The following is an 18791-nucleotide window of genomic DNA, read 5'->3' on the forward strand; positions in this document are numbered from 1 at the left end:
CCAAGGCGAACCTGTATGCCTCTGGGAGTTCCAGTCCCGATGCTCGCTGGGTGGAGACCGGACCAGGATGCCTGCTGAAATCATTCAGCAGACATCCCGTGATAAAAGCCCCCCAAAATTTGTAACATCATATGTGGATGTAAAGTTCTCTTCGGGTGAACTACAATGCTCAGAAGAGAAGGAGCGCCATTGGGCTTTTGGAAAGAAAATTTGTCTCGAATTGAAGGCTACGTGTTTACAAAGCCCCTGGTTCCAGAACAATGGACCTCCCCACATGTGACCCCATTACGTAAACTGCACCCCTCACATATTGTTATAATGGGTACAGTGAGCATTTACGCCCCACAGGTGTCTGACAGATTTTTGGAACAGTGGTCCGTGAAAATGAAAAATTTTATTTTTCATTTGCACAGCCCACTGTTCCAAAGATCTGTCAAACACCAGTGGTGTGTAAATGCTCACTGCAGCCCTTATTAAATTCTGTGAGGGGCTTAGTTTCCAAAATGGGGTCACATGTGGGGGGTCCACTGTTCTGGCAGCATGGGGACTTTGTAAATGCACATGGACCCAACTTCCATTCTAAACAAATTCTTTTGCCAAAAGCTCAATGGCGCTCCTTCTCTTCTGAGCATTGTAGTTAGCCCGCATACTCAGAAGAAATTATGTTACAAATTTTGGGGGTCTTTTTCTCCTCTTACCCCTTGTAAAAATGTAAAATTGAGGGAAAAACCAGCATTTTAGTGAAAAATAATGTTTTATTTACACATCCGACTTAACGAAAAGTCATCAGACAACTGTGGGGTGTTAAGGCTCACTGTACCCCTTGTTACGTTCCTTGAGGGGTGTAGTTTCCAAAATAGTGTGTTTTTTTCCTGTTCTGGCACAATAGGGGCTTCCTAAATGTGACATGCCCCCCAAAAAAACATGTATATAAAATTTGCTTTCTAAAAGCCAAATGTGACTCCTTGTCTTCTAAGCATTGTAGTTTGCCCCCAGAGCATTTTATGTCCACACATGAGGTATTTCCATACTCAGAAAAAATGGGGTTGCAAAATTATAAAAAAAAAAAAATTTTTTTGGGGGGGGGGCATTTCTTCCCTTTACCCTTTGTAAAAATTGTAAATTTGGGGGAGGGGGAAATGTACTTTAGTGAAAAAAAAATTCCATTTACACTTTAGTCTTTTAACGAAAAGTCATCAAACACTTGTGGGGTGTTAAGGCTCACTGGACCCCTTGAGGAGTGCCTTGAGGAGTGTAGTTTCCAAAATAGTATGCCATGTGGTTTTTTGTTTTTTTTGTTTGCTGTTATGGCACCATTTGGGGCTTCCTAAATGTGACATGCCACCAAAAACCATTTCAGCAAAATTCACTCTCCAAAATCCAATTGTCGTTCCTTCCCTTCTGAGCCCTCTAGAGCACCCACAGAGTACTTTAAATCAACATATGAGGTATTTCCTTACTCAAGAGAAATTTGGTTACACATTTTGGGGGATTTTTCTTCTATTTCCCCTTGTAAAAATTCGAAAACTGGGTCTGCAAGAACTTGCGAGTGTAAAAAAATGAAGATTTAGAATTTTCTCCTTCACTTTGATGCTATTCCTGTGAAACACCTAAAGGGTTATCAAACTTTCTTAATGTCATTTTGAATACTTTGAGGGGTGCAGTTTCTAAAATGGGGTTATTTATAGGGTATTTCTAATATCAAGGCCCTTCAAATCCACTTAAAAACTGAATTTTTTAATTCGGGAAAAATAAGAAAATTGCTGCTGAGCTTTGAAGCCCTCTGATGTCTTCCAAAAGTAAAAACTTATCAACTTTATTATGCCAACATAAAGTAGACATATTGTATATGTGAATCAATATAAAAAAATTAGTTAAAATTGAAATTTTTGAATATTTCACCAAGAAAGAATGTATCAACAAAAATTTACCGCTATCATAATGTAGAATATGTCAAGAAAAAAAACAATCGCGGAATCAGAATGATTAGGAAAAGCATCCCAGAATTATTAATGCTTAAAATGACAGTGGACAGATGTGCAAAAAATGCTCTGGTCCTTAAAGTCATAATGGGCTGTATCCTTAGGGGGTTAACAATAAGATGAAAAAAAAATGCCAGAAAAAAAGTCAAAATCAAAACCCACATTGCATTTTTAATGGCATTTTTTTTTCTCTCCTAGACTTCTATGTGAGAAAACAACAAGATTTCAGTGAAAATAGATAGTCTTAACTTGCTGCACTGAGCCCAAAAATGCAGAAACACACCAAAGAGGAGTAAAAAATAAAAAAACGCCAAAGAGAAAAATCCCAAGTAGGTATTGCATTTTGCAATTCCCTGTTGACTTACAGCTAATATCTGGACGCCCATTTTTTTTTCACAGAAAAAAACAAAAACACTGTGGGCAGATTGGGCCTTTTTGTTTTGAGCAGTTTTGCAAAAAAAGTGGAAACCTAAGCATTAAGCCTAATAACATACTGTTATCACCACTGTTGGTTTTAATGGGAAGGTTTAGATAAGACAAGCATAACAAAACAAACACAGCTACATTAGCAAAAATAATTAGTAAACTCTAGATGCTTTTTTTTTTCAAGGATGTATCTTACTAGGACATCCACTTTCCATATACCCTATTGGGACAAATAGACATCAAAGATGAGTATATGGGTCTTCGGTATCTCCCTTTAAATGGAGGGATCATGTAGCTACATTGGATAACGTTTGTATGGATGCAATTTTTGGAGCTGCACCTGCAGAAAAGCCGTAGCCTGGGGTGCAAAACACCTCTAAATAGTACCCCCTAAAACATAACTTTTATTATATATCCAATTAAAATAAAATTTATGTAAACCCAGTGAGATAAATATTAAAAATGGGATGTCAGGTAGGTTAGTGCTTGTGAGATCTGAGCATCATTGCTCCACTGTCAAGGGTTCTGCAGTAGCCCTGTGCACCTACTCTAACACCAACTAAAAACACTAGATTGCCGCCTCTACATGTTTCGCCGTCTCCACGGCGTTTTCAAGAGGCAAACTGTGGCAACAACACTACAAAATGGCGGCAGGGGCTATTTATAGACAGTGCCCCAAACATCATCACTCGGCAACAGCTTCCCGTCACCTATCCCATGCATCCTAAGATTGCTCCAATCCCTCTCAAGGATCCACAATCATATCCCAGGTCATACCCTCCTGGATCACCAATGGGAATATATAACATGTACTGACCTCATCTCCCTACGTACTTCGGGAGCGCTACGTCATACTATAGGGCCGGCCGTGTAACATCGTGCCGCGCTTGCGCACTAAGGCTTACTAAACATCGCTGTTGTCTATCTAACGCGAGTCAGCCGGCGCATGCGCCCGCACTTAAGTTTAACCTCGCTGCGGCTCTCGCTAGTGCGCATGTTCTCGCACTTATACTCGGATAATGATGACTATTCTAACTGCGCTTGCGTGGGGAAATATAGTTGTTACTGAAACTCTTATATGAATATGTAAAGGAGAACAGTATGCTGCTCTTAATATCTTCTATTCTATATCAATTCCTACATACTATAGTGCATAGAGATAGTGCATAAATGTGTAAGAACACTACAGTATGATGCAATAATATAATATATATATAGTGCCCTAAGTTTGCTTGTATCATCCAATATACAATTAGATCATATAAATAGATAAATAATACAGTGCAAAAACAATAAATAATCAGTCTCAATATAAATAAATAATAATCCATTGTGAATAAATATAATAATATGATCAATGTGTGTAAACATAACAGCCGAATAATACAGTGATACCAAAAATGTGATACCTAATATAATGACCTAAATCCCAAATTCAAAAAGTGTTGAACAGCCTACCCTAACTAATTCACCCATAATAACCACCCTCACTAGATGTATTCGCCGACGGGTAAGTATCTGGTAGTCATATTACGATATATGCATAATCAATATCATATTCTGCATATCAGATAAAGAAAAATATATATTATTTCAGCACCGGCTACTGTAAAGTATATGTATACTTTAAATCATGAATTGACAATATCCCAAGGGGGGTCAGTACATATGAAAAAACAAAAAGTATCAATCTAACTAGGATGAACTTTCCTTAATTTGTTCTACTAATGATCGTTTGACAATCATCCGCCAACTATTTGTATGTTAAAAACAACACTGGGAAAACCAAAAGTATTATAATTAAATACGAAAACCCTTCATTCAGGCCATTGGGTGCCTGACTATGGAGTCTCCAGATCCATTTGGCCTCTTCGTGTAGAAGAAGGTTATCAATGTCACCTTTACGTGGGCCCAATTTCAGTTGACTAAGTCCTATAAATAGTAATTCTCTGATCCGTCCTCCATGTACCGCTCTCATATGTCTAGAAATAGGCGTGTCCTTCTCTGTTCTGATGGAACTGAGATGCTGGGAGATGCGTTTGCGAAATTCTTGTGTGGTTTTGCCCACGTACCACTTAGGGCAGGGGCATTGAGCAATGTAGATAATATTGTGAGAGCTACAGTTAATGAACTGTCTGATCTCATAGTGACATCCATCAACAGGATTCCTCACTGTTTTAGTCTTATTTATCTGTTGACAGAAGCTACAATGTCCACAAGGATAGCAACCAGTAGTGGTATTTCTCAACCAGCACTCTTTTCTACCTCCAGTTGCCAGATGACTATGGACTAATTGATCTTTAATACTGGGACCCTTCCTGAATTTAATACTAGGAGATCTTCCAATTACCTGTACCAGGTCTTGATCACGTGTAAGTAGATGCCAATGTCTCCGCATTATTGCCATCACCTGGTCAGTATGTCCATCAAATGTTCCAATGCATCTTACTTTCTTGGAGGTATCAGTCGTTCTCATTGTTGTTAACAGTGCATTCCTATCTGAGCTACATGCCCTCTTGTATGCTGTTTTTAAATGTTTCCGAGGGTACCCCCTCTGCCTAAACCTCTCGTACAGATTCTGACTCTCCTTCTGAAAGTTTGCCTTCTCTGAGCAATTCCTCCTCGCTCTGAGGTACTGGCCAACCGGGATACTCCTCTTAAGGGATCCCGGGTGCCAGCTACCCCAATGGAGGAGCGAGTTGGTAGATGTAGGCTTGCGGAAAATATCCCTTTGCAGATGATTGTTCTCATCAATGTAAATCCTCAGATCTAAAAATTGGATAGATCTCCCACCTATCTCTGAAGTAAAGACCATCCCGATCTCATTATTATTCAACTTGTTCACAAATTCCTGATATAATTCAACTGGACCGTCCCACAACATAAGAATATCATCTATATATCGACCATAAAATAAAATGTGCTCAGTGAAAGAAATTAACTCATCAGAAAAAACAAACATGTCTTCCCACCACGTGTCTTACCGAAAGAGCGAGTGATGAGAGGACACAATTACAACAAGATGAACTTGTTAGGAACCAATTGCACGAACTATTGCTGGAGAGTGAGGGGGCTCCAGCCTCATTTGAGGCCCCTCTCACCAATATGAAACCTAAGTCAAAACTTACCCCTTGTTTTTCCCAATATCCCAATATAGAGATTTTTGTGGATGTGGTCTCACAGGAGTTGGGGAGTATTCGCCCCAAAAAAGAATTGGTCAATTCCAACTTGACCCCACAAGAACAAAATGCCCTAATTACGTTGAGGAATAATGAGTCACTGATAATTAAACCCAGTGATAAGGGCGGCAACATCGTCCTAAGGGATAGGGCAAACTATACTGAAATGGTAATGTCATTATTATCTGATGAAACTAAGTATGTAGTATTACCTGCTGACCCGACCAACAACTACCTCAAGGAATATAGAAATCTTCTCCTTCCTGCAAGAGAGAAAAACCTGATCTCTAAAGATGAATTACAAGCCATGCTCAACCCCCGTCCCACCATTGCTACTTTTTATGCACTCCCCAAAGTACACAAAAACACAAATCCTATTAGGGGGAGGCCTATAGTTTCGGGGAACAACTGTGTCACACAAGGTGGTAGCGTTTACTTGGATCACGCACTTTCTTCTTTTGTCACTGCACTTCCTTCATATTTACAAGACACAAAAGATACAGTATTGAAACTTAACAATATCACTGTGACCGACTCCACAATACTAACAAGTTTGGATGTGGAGAGCCTCTACAGCAATATACGGCACGAGCTTGGCATAGAGGCAGTTTCAACATTTTTACGCACTAAGAGCACATTGTTTCACGAGCACAACCAATTTATATTATCCTTACTCACTTTTATCTTAACGCACAACTATTTTACTTTTAATGGCACTTTCTATCACCAGACACAGGGCACCGCTATGGGGGCTTCTTGTGCACCTACTTACGCTAATCTTTTCTTAGGGTGGTGGGAAGACACGTTTGTTTTTTCTGATGAGTTAATTTCTTTCACTGAGCACATTTTATTTTATGGTCGATATATAGATGATATTCTTATGTTGTGGGAAGGTCCAGTTGAATTATATCAGGAATTTGTGAACAAGTTGAATAATAATGAGATCGGGATGGTCTTTACTTCAGAGATAGGTGGGAGATCTATCCAATTTTTAGATCTGAGGATTTACATTGATGAGAACAATCATCTGCAAAGGGATATTTTCCGCAAGCCTACATCTACCAACTCGCTCCTCCATTGGGGTAGCTGGCACCCGGGATCCCTTAAGAGGAGTATCCCGGTTGGCCAGTACCTCAGAGCGAGGAGGAATTGCTCAGAGGAGGCAAACTTTCAGAAGGAGAGTCAGAATCTGTACGAGAGGTTTAGGCAGAGGGGGTACCCTCGGAAACATTTAAAAACAGCATACAAGAGGGCATGTAGCTCAGATAGGAATGCACTGTTAACAACAATGAGAACGACTGATACCTCCAAGAAAGTAAGATGCATTGGAACATTTGATGGGCATACTGACCAGGTGATGGCAATAATGCGGAGACATTGGCATCTACTTACACGTGATCAAGACCTGGTACAGGTAATTGGAAGATCTCCTAGTATTAAATTCAGGAAGGGTCCCAGTATTAAAGATCAATTAGTCCATAGTCATCTGGCAACTGGAGGTAGAAAAGAGTGCTGGTTGAGAAATACCACTACTGGTTGCTATCCTTGTGGACATTGTAGCTTCTGTCAACAGATAAATAAGACTAAAACAGTGAGGAATCCTGTTGATGGATGTCACTATGAGATCAGACAGTTCATTAACTGTAGCTCTCACAATATTATCTACATTGCTCAATGCCCCTGCCCTAAGTGGTACGTGGACAAAACCACACAAGAATTTCGCAAACGCATCTCCCAGCATCTCAGTTCCATCAGAACAGAGAAGGACACGCCTATTTCTAGACATATGAGAGCGGTACATGGAGGACGTATCAGAGAATTACTATTTATAGGACTTAGTCAACTGAAATTGGGCCCACGTAAAGGTGACATTGATAACCTTCTTCTACGCGAAGAGGCCAAATGGATCTGGAGACTCCATAGTCAGGCACCCAATGGCCTGAATGAAGGGTTTTCGTATGCAGCATTTCTTTAAGATTCTTTAATAATTAATTTACTAATTTAATTATAATACTTTTGGTTTTCCCAGTGTTGTTTTTAACATGCAAATAGTTGGCGGATGATTGTCAAACGATCATTAGTAGAACAAATTAAGGAAAGTTCATCCTAGTTAGACTGATATTTTTTGTTTTTTCATATGTACTGACCCCCCTTGGGATATTGTCAATTCATGATTTGAAGTATACATATACTTTACAGTAGCCGGTGCTGAAATAATATATATTTTTCTTTATCTGATATGCAGAATATGATATTGATTATGCATATATCGTAATATGACTACCAGATACTTACTCGTCGGCGAATACATCTAGTGAGGGTGGTTATTATGGGTGAATTAGTTAGGGTAGGCTGTTCAACACTTTTTGAATTTGGGATTTAGGTAATTATATTAGGTATCACATTTTTGGTATCACTGTATTATTCGGCTGTTATGTTTACACACATTGATCATATTATTATATTTATTCACAATGGATTATTATTTATTTATATTGAGACTGATTATTTACTGTTTTTGCACTGTATTATTTATCTATATATATGATCTAATTGTATATTGGATGATACAAGCAAACTTAGGGCACTATATATATATTATATTATTGCATCATACTGTAGTGTTCTTACACATTTATGCTCTATCTCTATGCACTATAGTATGTAGGAATTCATATAGAATACATAGAATAAAAGATATTAAGAGCAGCATACTGTTCTCCTTTACATATTCATATAAGAGTTTCAGTAACAACTATATTTCCCCACGCAAGCGCAGTTAGAATAGTCATCATGATCCGAGTATAAGTGCGAGAACATGCGCACTAGCGAGAGCCGCAGCGAGGTTAAACTTAAGTGCGGGCGCATGCGCCGGCTGACTCGCGTTAGATAGACAACAGCGATGTTTAGTAAGCCTTAGTGCGCAAGCGCGGCACGATGTTACACGGCCGGCCCTATAGTATGACGTAGCGCTCCCGAAGTACGTAGGGAGATGAGGTCAGTACATGTTATATATTCCCATTGGTGATCCAGGAGGGTATGACCTGGGATATGATTGTGGATCCTTGAGAGGGATTGGAGCAATCTTAGGATGCATGGGATAGGTGACGGGAAGCTGTTGCCGAGTGATGATGTTTGGGGCACTGTCTATAAATAGCCCCTGCCGCCATTTTGTAGTGTTGTTGCCACAGTTTGCCTCTTGAAGACGCCGTGGAGACGGCGAAACATGTAGAGGCGGCAATCTAGTGTTTTTAGTTGGTGTTAGAGTAGGTGCACAGGGCTACTGCAGAACCCTTGACAGTGGAGCAATGATGCTCAGATCTCACAAGCACTAACCTACCTGACATCCCATTTTTAATATTTATCTCACTGGGTTTACATAAATTTTATTTTAATTGGATATATAATAAAAGTTATGTTTTAGGGGGTACTATTTAGAGGTGTTTTGCACCCCAGGCTACGGCCTTGGGGTTAGGTAATTAGTTGTGTTCCTTGGCCTCTATAGTCCCCTTTTGGTCTAATTGGGTTTTTGCACCTGCAGAAATCCACCGATCATCGGGCAGTGATCAATTTCATCAATTGTCACGATGCCGGCTGGCAGGAGGTGGATCCTCTGTGCCAGAGAGGGATTGGCGTGGACCGTGCTAGTGGACCGGTTCTAAGTCACTACTGGTTTTCACCAGAGCCCGCCGCAAAGCGGGATGGTCTTGCTGCGGCGGTAGTGACCAGGTCGTATCCACTAGCAACGGCTCAACCTCTCTGACTGCTGAAGATAGGCGCGGTACAAGGGAGTAGACAGAAGCAAGGTCGGACGTAGCAGAAGGTCGGGGCAGGCAGCAAGGATCGTAGTCAGGGGCAACGGCAGGAGGTCTGGAACACAGGCTAGGAACACACAAGGAAACGCTTTCACTGGCACAATGGCAACAAGATCCGGCGAGGGAGTGCAGGGGAAGTGAGGTATAAATAGGGAGTGCACAGGTGAACACACTAATTAGAACCACTGCGCCAATCAGCGGCGCAGTGGCCCTTTAAATCGCAGAGACCCGGCGCGCGCGCGCCCTAGGGAGCGGGGCCGCGCGCGCCGGGACAGGACCGACGGAGAGCGAGTCAGGTACGGGAGCCGGGGTGCGCATCGCGAGCGGGCGCCACCCGCATCGCGAATCGCATCCCGGCTGGAGGCGGTATCGCAGCGCACCGGGTCAGTGGATCTGACCGGAGCGCTGCAGTAGCGAGAGTGTAGCGAGCGCTCCGGGGAGGAGCGGGGACCCGGAGCGCTCGGCGTAACATCAATCTTTGTGAAGTTACCCCCTTTAAATGGACAGCTACCATGTTTTGCTTTCAAATATTTTTTTCCTGTAAGTCTTGTCTCTCCGATATAGAATGCTGATATATTACACTAATAACACAGTCATGTTCAGTTAGTTCACAATGCAGTGTACATAGAGCTACAGGGGCATTATTAGAGTCTTAAAGAGTCACCTGTCACCCAAAAAACTTTTTATATTTTGTTAATCAATGTATTAGAAACAACTTTCCAATTACATGTGATAAACAAAAATGTATTTTTATATCTTTTTTTTTTTTACTTAAAAAAAAACGACAACTAGGGGTCTCCCTACATGTCCCTGTGCATAGTGTTCGGACTCATGCCGGCCTGGCAGCATGAGTCCGAAATCTCAATGCAGCCAGACACTGAAGAGCACAGCGCAGCTCCCCACCTGTCAATCAGGCGAGAGCAAGCGCTGTAACCGCAGCACGGGTGCTCCTGACCTGGACAGATGTCAGTGTAGCGCCCAGCTGCACAGAAGAGGATCGGGTCTGCCCCTCCCGAGTCTGATCAAGGTCTTCAGGTCTTCAGCAGGGAGCAGCAAGTTAATGGGGATTAGATATATATATATATATATATATATATATATATATATATAGGCATTACACACATTATATATATATATATATATATATATATATATATATATATATATATTATGTGTGAAGCGGAAGAAGGGCGGAATTGTGCCCGTGCAGGTATCAGATGATGTTGCTCCCCCTTCCTCCCTTGCTCACTGCAGTATCTTGAGCAGCCACAAGGAATGAAAAAAAGATATTTATAGGCAGTTTTGTGTACAAATAAAGACAGGGATAGAGTCTGGGACAGATGGGGAGGGCTGATTAGGGAGAGTTTAGTTGATGATAGGTACTCTTTAAAGATCAGAGGCACAAGCCCCAGGACATGTGTTCCCCCACATTTGAAACAAAGTTATTATTGCACACACTGTATATTGTGATAACATAATACAACTTTACGACCATAGTGGGATTGAATAGCACATCCATTCTGGAACTGAACAATTCTCACTATACAAAGACCATGATTACCAATAATTCCAATATACAATGCTCAAATAATGCAGCCAAAAATGGGCTTATACCATAAATACACTACATTTCTATATTTCTTTTAACATACTGTCATTGAATAAAAATTACTGCAACCACACTGAAGCCCTGTGCATCGAAAAGAAAATATAGTGCCAATTAGACTGTGCCACATATTCTACCCCAGACAGTAAAGGCTCACCCAGCAAGATAATAACACCCTCACTCAGTAAATGAGATATTCTCTATTCTCCCTAACAGTATTTTTCTCCTCTTAATGCCTCACGCAGTAATAATGCCCACCATGACTCCAACAAAGTAACAGTTCCCCTTTTGTGCTTACACTTACTGTAATATTGTCAACCATTATTTGTCAATAGCAAAGTAATACTGCCAATCTTTATGTCCTGAGACAGTAATAATTCAGATTTGACAGAATTAATACTCTCTATCTGCCCCATCACACTAATATTTATCCCATGTGTGTCCAATACACAATAACAATGTGTAGCTTTGTGTACTTTACAAACTAATGAAGCATAAATGAGAATGCAGTGACTGACATCCGATGTCTGTATGCGCTCACTTTATTTATATTCTTTAAAAAATCCAACAGTAATTTCATCAACAAAGTGTAAGTCACTTTACTAATGCATTTCAAACCCAACAAGGCCCATAATCATGAGTGATAACAAGGACCCTGTTGGGTCTGACATGCATTAGTGACTGCCATTTAGTTACTAAAATTACTGATGGATGTTTTTAAGAAGATAAATAGGAAGGACTAATTTTTAACATAATTGGTTGCTAGTCATGGCATTTGAGAATTTATACAATGGCTTTGGGACTATTGCAGAGTGGTATGCACAGAAGATGGCTCAGCTGGCTGAAAGCCTATCTTTGCTTGCTACAAACTAACAATGCCCCCTAGAAAGAAATAATGCCACCTTTCTTCCCAATAGAAAATAATAAAAGTGGGGATTTATAAGTTACACTCCTTTTCTGACCTCACACAATTAAAAACAGATTCCCTTTTCCCTCCTAATATAAAATAGTACCCCCTTATTTTTGCCGAAAATATTAAAATTCAAGTGGAGTCTTCTTCTTGCCTATGAAGACAATGGGCCTCCACAGGTGGCACTATGCATTGCTCACATCAAGCCACCTGCACCAAGAGGCTGAAGCAATCTACATGTGGCATACAAGAGAAAGAATGGCTGGGTAAAAAGCCAATGACTTCCTGTTCTGCCAGAGGTATTAACCAGGGGTCAAGTCCTGGGAAAAAGTGTGGGAGCTCAGCCAGGATTTCCGCTGAAGGACTGGTCCTTGGACTTGTGCTAATGGGAATCATCTTCCTTCTGTGGAAAAAGTGGAGCAACTCCATTCCCATGAGTTTCTGCAGGACTTGACTTCGGGTTTGAACTATATCTGCAATGATGCGAGCACAGATACAGTTGCGAGTAGTGCTGCTTTCTTGGATCCCTGAGGGGGCGGGTCCTGTAGAGATTGAGGCCCTGGGCATTTTCCTAGTGTGCCCTCCCTAACCCTGGACATAAGAATACGTTTATATAGCAGGCAGAGATTGCTCGTAATAACAGCATGAGATCATTTTTAAATGTTTTCTGTATGAGTATATGGGAAAACATGCAAAAACACATTTGTTAGATCTTCTGCTCATCTGAATTCAAATGTAAACCGTTTGTTTTCTAAGAAATATCATTTTGGCTTCACCTATAAACTATACTTTTATGAATTTTAAGCATAAATGCTATTTGTGTCCTTTTCTATGGATTTATTAGTTTCCCTGACATTTTAGTTGTGGTTGTTACATGATATTTATGATTTCAGGAATACTCATTATATTAGTTTTCTTTTACATTTATGGTTGCTGATACCTTACCTGTATATTTAAAATCTGTATTGCATCTGTTTGTGCAGGAAGGAGGGAATATGACCGGGTACAAAACACTAAAAGGGCCTATTAATTCTGTTCTTCCTCATCAGTGTGGTAGGACTCCTATTAGCATTAACCACTATCCAAAATAGAAAAGCAAACAAATCTTCCCTCCGAATGAAACTTGATTTAATACTTAATGATAACATTTATTATAGGGTTTTTCCAAGACCATAATATATACCTAATTCCACTTCCACATGTTTCCTTTCTAAATTGTATCTAAGGATTAATTTTTACTGGGGCATGACAAATCTGTATGAATATTTTGGTGTGGGGGATATTATGGCATTTAGATTTTTTTTATACAATGTCAGGGCCCAGTAAAAGTGAAGAAAAGCTGTACTTACCTACCTCTGATCCCCTGCTGGTCTTGCTGCAGCTAAAGTTCTTCTGCTTCCAATTCCCCACAGCTTGTCTCTTCAGCTTCAAAGACGAGCATTTAGAGTTGGACCTGCCCACTTTTTCAATCACTAGATGCAGTGGTGTCCCGTATCAGCCCGTGATTGGCTGAGTGGGCAGGTCTTGCTCTAAGCGCTTAAGCAGAAATGGAGCTGCACAGGTGGACCAGGGATTTTATTTGTCCCTAGCATTACAAACTCCTCCATTTAAGAGGTCTGAAAAACTTGTTTGCTTTTTTATTTTTATTTTTTTAATCAATATATGTAGGTCCACATTAGTAGCTGCTTGCTTGGACATACCCTGTTCTATGCTAAATTACTGCTAAACTATGCAGGGGGTTCTGTAGCCACTTTAAGCAGCAACATTTTAGCCTGAACCCTAAAGGAACAGGACTGGACTATTTTTTACTTAGTATGTATTTTGAAGTGCATATTATTGGATACCTTTTGCTATTATATACAGTTCAATCACCTACATTATATAATTGGGGCCCTATGGATACATTTAAATATTTCTTCAATCAGGATTTAACAAAAAATGCTTGTATATGTCTATATATATATATATATATATATATATATATATATATATATATATATGTGTGTGTGTGTGTGTGTAGATTACTTAACCCCTTAAGGACCAGGCCATTTTACACCTTAGGACCAGAGCGCTTTTTGCAATTCTGACCAATGTCACTTTAAACATTAATAACTCTGGGATGCTTTTAGTTATCATTCTGATTCCGAGATAGTTTTTTTGTGACATATTCTACTTTAACATAGTGGTAAAATTTTGTGGTAACTTGCATCCTTTCTTGGTGAAAAATCCCAAAATTTTATGAAAATTTTAAAATTTTGCATTTTTCTAACTTTTAAGCTCTCTGCTTGTAAGGAAAATGGATATTCCAAAATATTTTTTTTTTAATTCACATATACAATATGTCTACTTTATGATTACATCATAAAATTGAGGAGTTTTTACTTTTGGAAGACACCAGAGGGCTTCAAAGTTCAGCAACAATTTTCCACAAAATTTTCAAACTCACTAATTTTCAGGGACCAGTTCAGGTTTGAAGTGGATTTGAAGGGTCTTCATATTAGAATTACCCCACAAATGACACCATTATAAAAACTGCACCCCCAAAGTATTCAAAATGACATTCAGTCAGCCTTTAGGTGTTTCACAGGAATAGCAGCAAAGTGAAGGAGAAAATTCACAATCTTCATTTTTTACACTCGCATGTTCTTGTAGACCCAATTTTTTAATTTTTGCAAGGGGTAAAAGGAGAAAATTTATACTTATATGTGTAGCCCAATTTCTCTCGAGTAAGCACATACCTCATATGTCTATGTAAATTGTTCGGCGGGCGCAGTAGAGGGCTCAGAAGGGAAGGAGCGACAAGGGGATTTTGGAGAGTACGTTTTTCTGAAATGGTTTTTGGGGGGCATGTCACATTTAGGAAGCTCCTATGGTGCCAGAACAGCAAAGAAACACCACATGGCATACCCTTTTGGAAACTAGACCCCTTGATGAACATAACAAGGAATAAAGTGAGCCTTAATACCCCACAGGGGTATCACGACTTTTGCATATGTAAAAAAAAATATTTTTTTTTCACTGAAATGTTTCCCCCCAAATTTCACATTTTTGCAAGGGTTAACAGCAGAAAATACCCCCCAAAATTTGTAACCCCATCTCTTCTGAGTATGGGAGTACCCCATAAGTGGAGCTGAAGTGTACTGCGGGCGAACTACAATGCTCAGAAGAGAAGGAGTAACATTTGGCTTTTTGAGAGCAAATTTTGCTCGGGGGGCATGTCGCATTTAGGAAGCCCCTATGGTGCTAGGACAGCAAAAAAATCCCACATGCCATACCATTTTGGAAACTAGACCCCTTGGGGAATGTAACAAGGAATTAAGTGAGCCTTAATACCCCACAGGGGTTTCACGACTTTTGCATATGTAAAAAAAAAAATGTTTCACTAAAATGTGTGTTTCCCCCCAAATTTCTAATTTTTGCAAGGGTTAATAGCAGAAAAGACCCCCCAAAATTTGTTACCCCATCTCTTCTGAGTATGGCAGGTACCCCATAAGTGGAGCTGAAGTGTACTGCGGGCGAACTACAATGCTCAGAAGAGAAGGAGTAACATTTGGCTTTTTGAGAGCAAATTTTGCTCGGGGCATGTCGCATATAGGAAGCCCCTATGGTGCCAGGACAGCAAAAAAAAAAAAAAAAACACATGCCATACCATTTTGGAAACTAGACCCTTGGGGAACGTAACAAGGAATTAAGTGAGCCTTAATACCCAACAGGGGTTTCACGACTTTTGCATATGTAAAAAAAAATTATTTTCCCTAAAATGTGTGTTTCCCGCCAAATTTCACATTTTTGCAAGGGTTAATAGCAGAAAAGACCCCCCAAAATTTGTAACCCCATCTCTTCTGAGTATGGCAGTACCCCATAAGTGGAGTTGAAGTGCACTGCTGGTGAACTACAATGCTCAGAAGAGAAGGAGTCACATTTGCAAACTTTGCTGAAATGGGGCGGACATGTTGCATTTAGGAAGCCCCTATGGTGCCAGGACAGCAGAAAACCCCCCACATGGCATACCATTTTGGAAACTAGACCCCTTGGGGAACGTAACAAGGAATTAAGTGAGCATTAATACCCCACAGGGGTTTCCCGACTTTTGCATATGAAAAAAAAACTATTTTTTCACTAAAAAATTATGTTTTAACCAACATTTTACATTTTTTACAAGGGTTAATAGCAGAAAAGACCCCCCACAATTTGTAAATACATTTCTTTGGAGTAAGGACGTACCTTATTTTTGAATGATTATGGCTTGGCGGAGGCACAGCGGGTCTTGGTATAGCGTGAGGTCAGTCAGGGGCCTTGAGCTTCATATGGAGCAGGCGTGTGGGACCCCCCCTCAAGGAGCATTAATGGGGGAGCACTGAGCCCTAAAATAGGGGAACACTATGGGGGACAATGGGCCATAACTGGGGTAAACAGGTGGGGTACAGAGGCCCGTAATATGGGGTACAGTGGGCCAGAAAATTATAAATAATAATAAAACAGGATATGTTCCCAGAATGATGACCCAGAGCATAGCCAAAACGAAAAAAAAATATGCCCGCCCCAAACCCTATGCTCTGAATCATCATTCTGGGAATGTGATGTGTGTGGCCCTCCCTAACCTGTTGCCTCAAATGCGCACCCGCTCAGGTGGAGAGAGAGCGCGGCGCATTTGAGGCAACAGAAAAAGTCCCAGATGAGAGTGACTCAGTGACCTATGACCCTTTTTAAAAAAAAAAAAAAAAAAACCCAGAGGTCTTATCAGTTTTTTTCTTTTTTTCCGTTTTATGGGCAATTTTGTGATTTATGGGGTTAAAATTTGGAATGTACTCTGGACTTGGTACATTGGTCAAATTATGGACAATTCAAAATGTAAAGGGAAAATTTAGGGCTCCATGGAAGTGTGATACTCCCTGAAGCAGCCTATGCAGAGGCCCGGATTATCTGGGCAAATGTCGCACTGATAGATGGTGTCATTCCAAATCCCCTTCCTGCGACACACTCTGCATTTTTTCTGGTATCGCCCCTTCTTTCCAGTGTGGGGGACCTCACCTGGAAAGTGCTGGCCGGGGACGATCCTGACGCCTATAACTCCAGACCCTTGGGAAGTCCGGCCTCATCTTTCCCGGTCGCCAAAGATCAGGAACCTTAGGACTTCTTCTTGGTACTGGAGGAATGTCCCTGTGTTGCCAGCGTACTGGGATAGTACAAAAGCGTTGTACATGGCAACCTGTACCATGTAGACCGCAACTTTTTTGTACCATGCCCTTGTTTTCCGCATGGCGTTGTATGGCTTGAGGACTAGATCTGAGAGATCAACTCCCCCCATATACCGATTGTAGTCCAGAGCCGGTCCCTCGGTACCTCGCACAGGGACAGGGGTGCTGCCATTCCCATGAATAGTGGTGAGTATAAGGACATCCCTCTTATCCTTATACTTCACCAACAACCGGTTATCATTGGTCAGGGCACGGGACTCACCCTTGGGGATAGGCGTCTTGACCAAATTTAGAGGGAGGCCTCTCTGGTTCTTCTGCACGGTCCCACAAGCGGACGTGGATCTGGCGGAAAGGGATTTGAACAGGGGGATGCTGGTATAAAAGTTATCCACGCGCACATGGAAACCCTTATCCAGCAATGGGTGCACAAGGTCCCAAACGTGTTTCCCGCTAACACCCAGAGTGGGGGGACATTCTGGGAGTTCAATACGGGAATCTCGTCCCTCATATACTCTAAACTTGCAAGTGTACCCGGAGGTACTCTCACAAAGTTTGTAGAGTTTCACGCCATACCGCACCCGCTTCGAGGGAATATACTGGCGGAAGATGAGTCTCCCCTTAAAACTGATGAGAGACTCATCTACCGAGAAGTCCCTGAGGGGTTCGTAGGCCTCCAAAAATATGGCCCCAAAGTGATTGATGACCGGCCTCACTTTGTAAAGCCGGTCATAGGCGGGAACACCTCGGGGCGGACATGCCACATTATCTGCATAATGCAGGCATTTCCGAATCGCCTCGTACCGCCTCTGTTTCATCACCATACTGTAAAGCGGGGTCTGGTAGAGAACGTCCCCTAATGACTAGCACTTGGTTTTTTGTTCAGGCCCATATGCAGCGTGAGGCCAAAAAATTTCCTCATTTCCGCTGCATCAATGGCGCGCCATTCATTGGACCTGGCCAAGAGCGAATCTGGTTGGTGGGCAATGAACTGCTGGGCATACAAGTTTGTTTGCTCCACCATTAGATTGACCAGGCTGTCACTGAAAAGAAACTTAAAAAAGTCCAGATCAGTGAATCCAGCATGGTCAATCCGGATTCCTGAGTTGCCAACAAACTCAGGAATCCGTGGCTGATAACCCTCTGGGGGGCTCCAGACAGGGTCATCGGAAGGGGGCTCCGGTGCAGTTGTCTGGGGGTCCGGACTCCTATTACGAGTGGCATTGCCACCTGTCCTAGTGTCTTCCACTGGGTCTCTTTCATGGGGGGTGCGTGGCCTCGCCTGGCGGCGTCTCCGCCGCCGTACAGGGGACTCATCATCACTACTAGATGATGAGGAGGGTGAGGAAGAACACAAAAAAGTCGGATCTTCCTCGTCCTCACTGGCAGATTCGGAGTCGGAGGCTAAAAAAGCATAAGCCTCCGCTGCTGAAAATGCCCGGCGGGCCATCGCCTTTTTTCTACTGTGGCGGGGGTGGGGCGGTGGCGGGGGGGGAGGGTGTGTGTGTGTGGGGGGGGGCAGGGAAGTATGTAGTGTGTGGTGCCTGGTGTAAACTTACAGGGAGAAAAAAAAGCTGCGGGCAAAAAAAAAATGGGTGGCACTCGCAGCACCCTGAACCCCTAATAGGGCCCGGAGTCACACGGATCAGGTGACAGCGGACCCTTGAGGACCTATTAG

Source organism: Hyla sarda, chromosome 7 (genome assembly GCF_029499605.1).
Source record: "Hyla sarda isolate aHylSar1 chromosome 7, aHylSar1.hap1, whole genome shotgun sequence".
Classification (NCBI taxonomy): Eukaryota; Metazoa; Chordata; class Amphibia; order Anura; family Hylidae; genus Hyla; species Hyla sarda.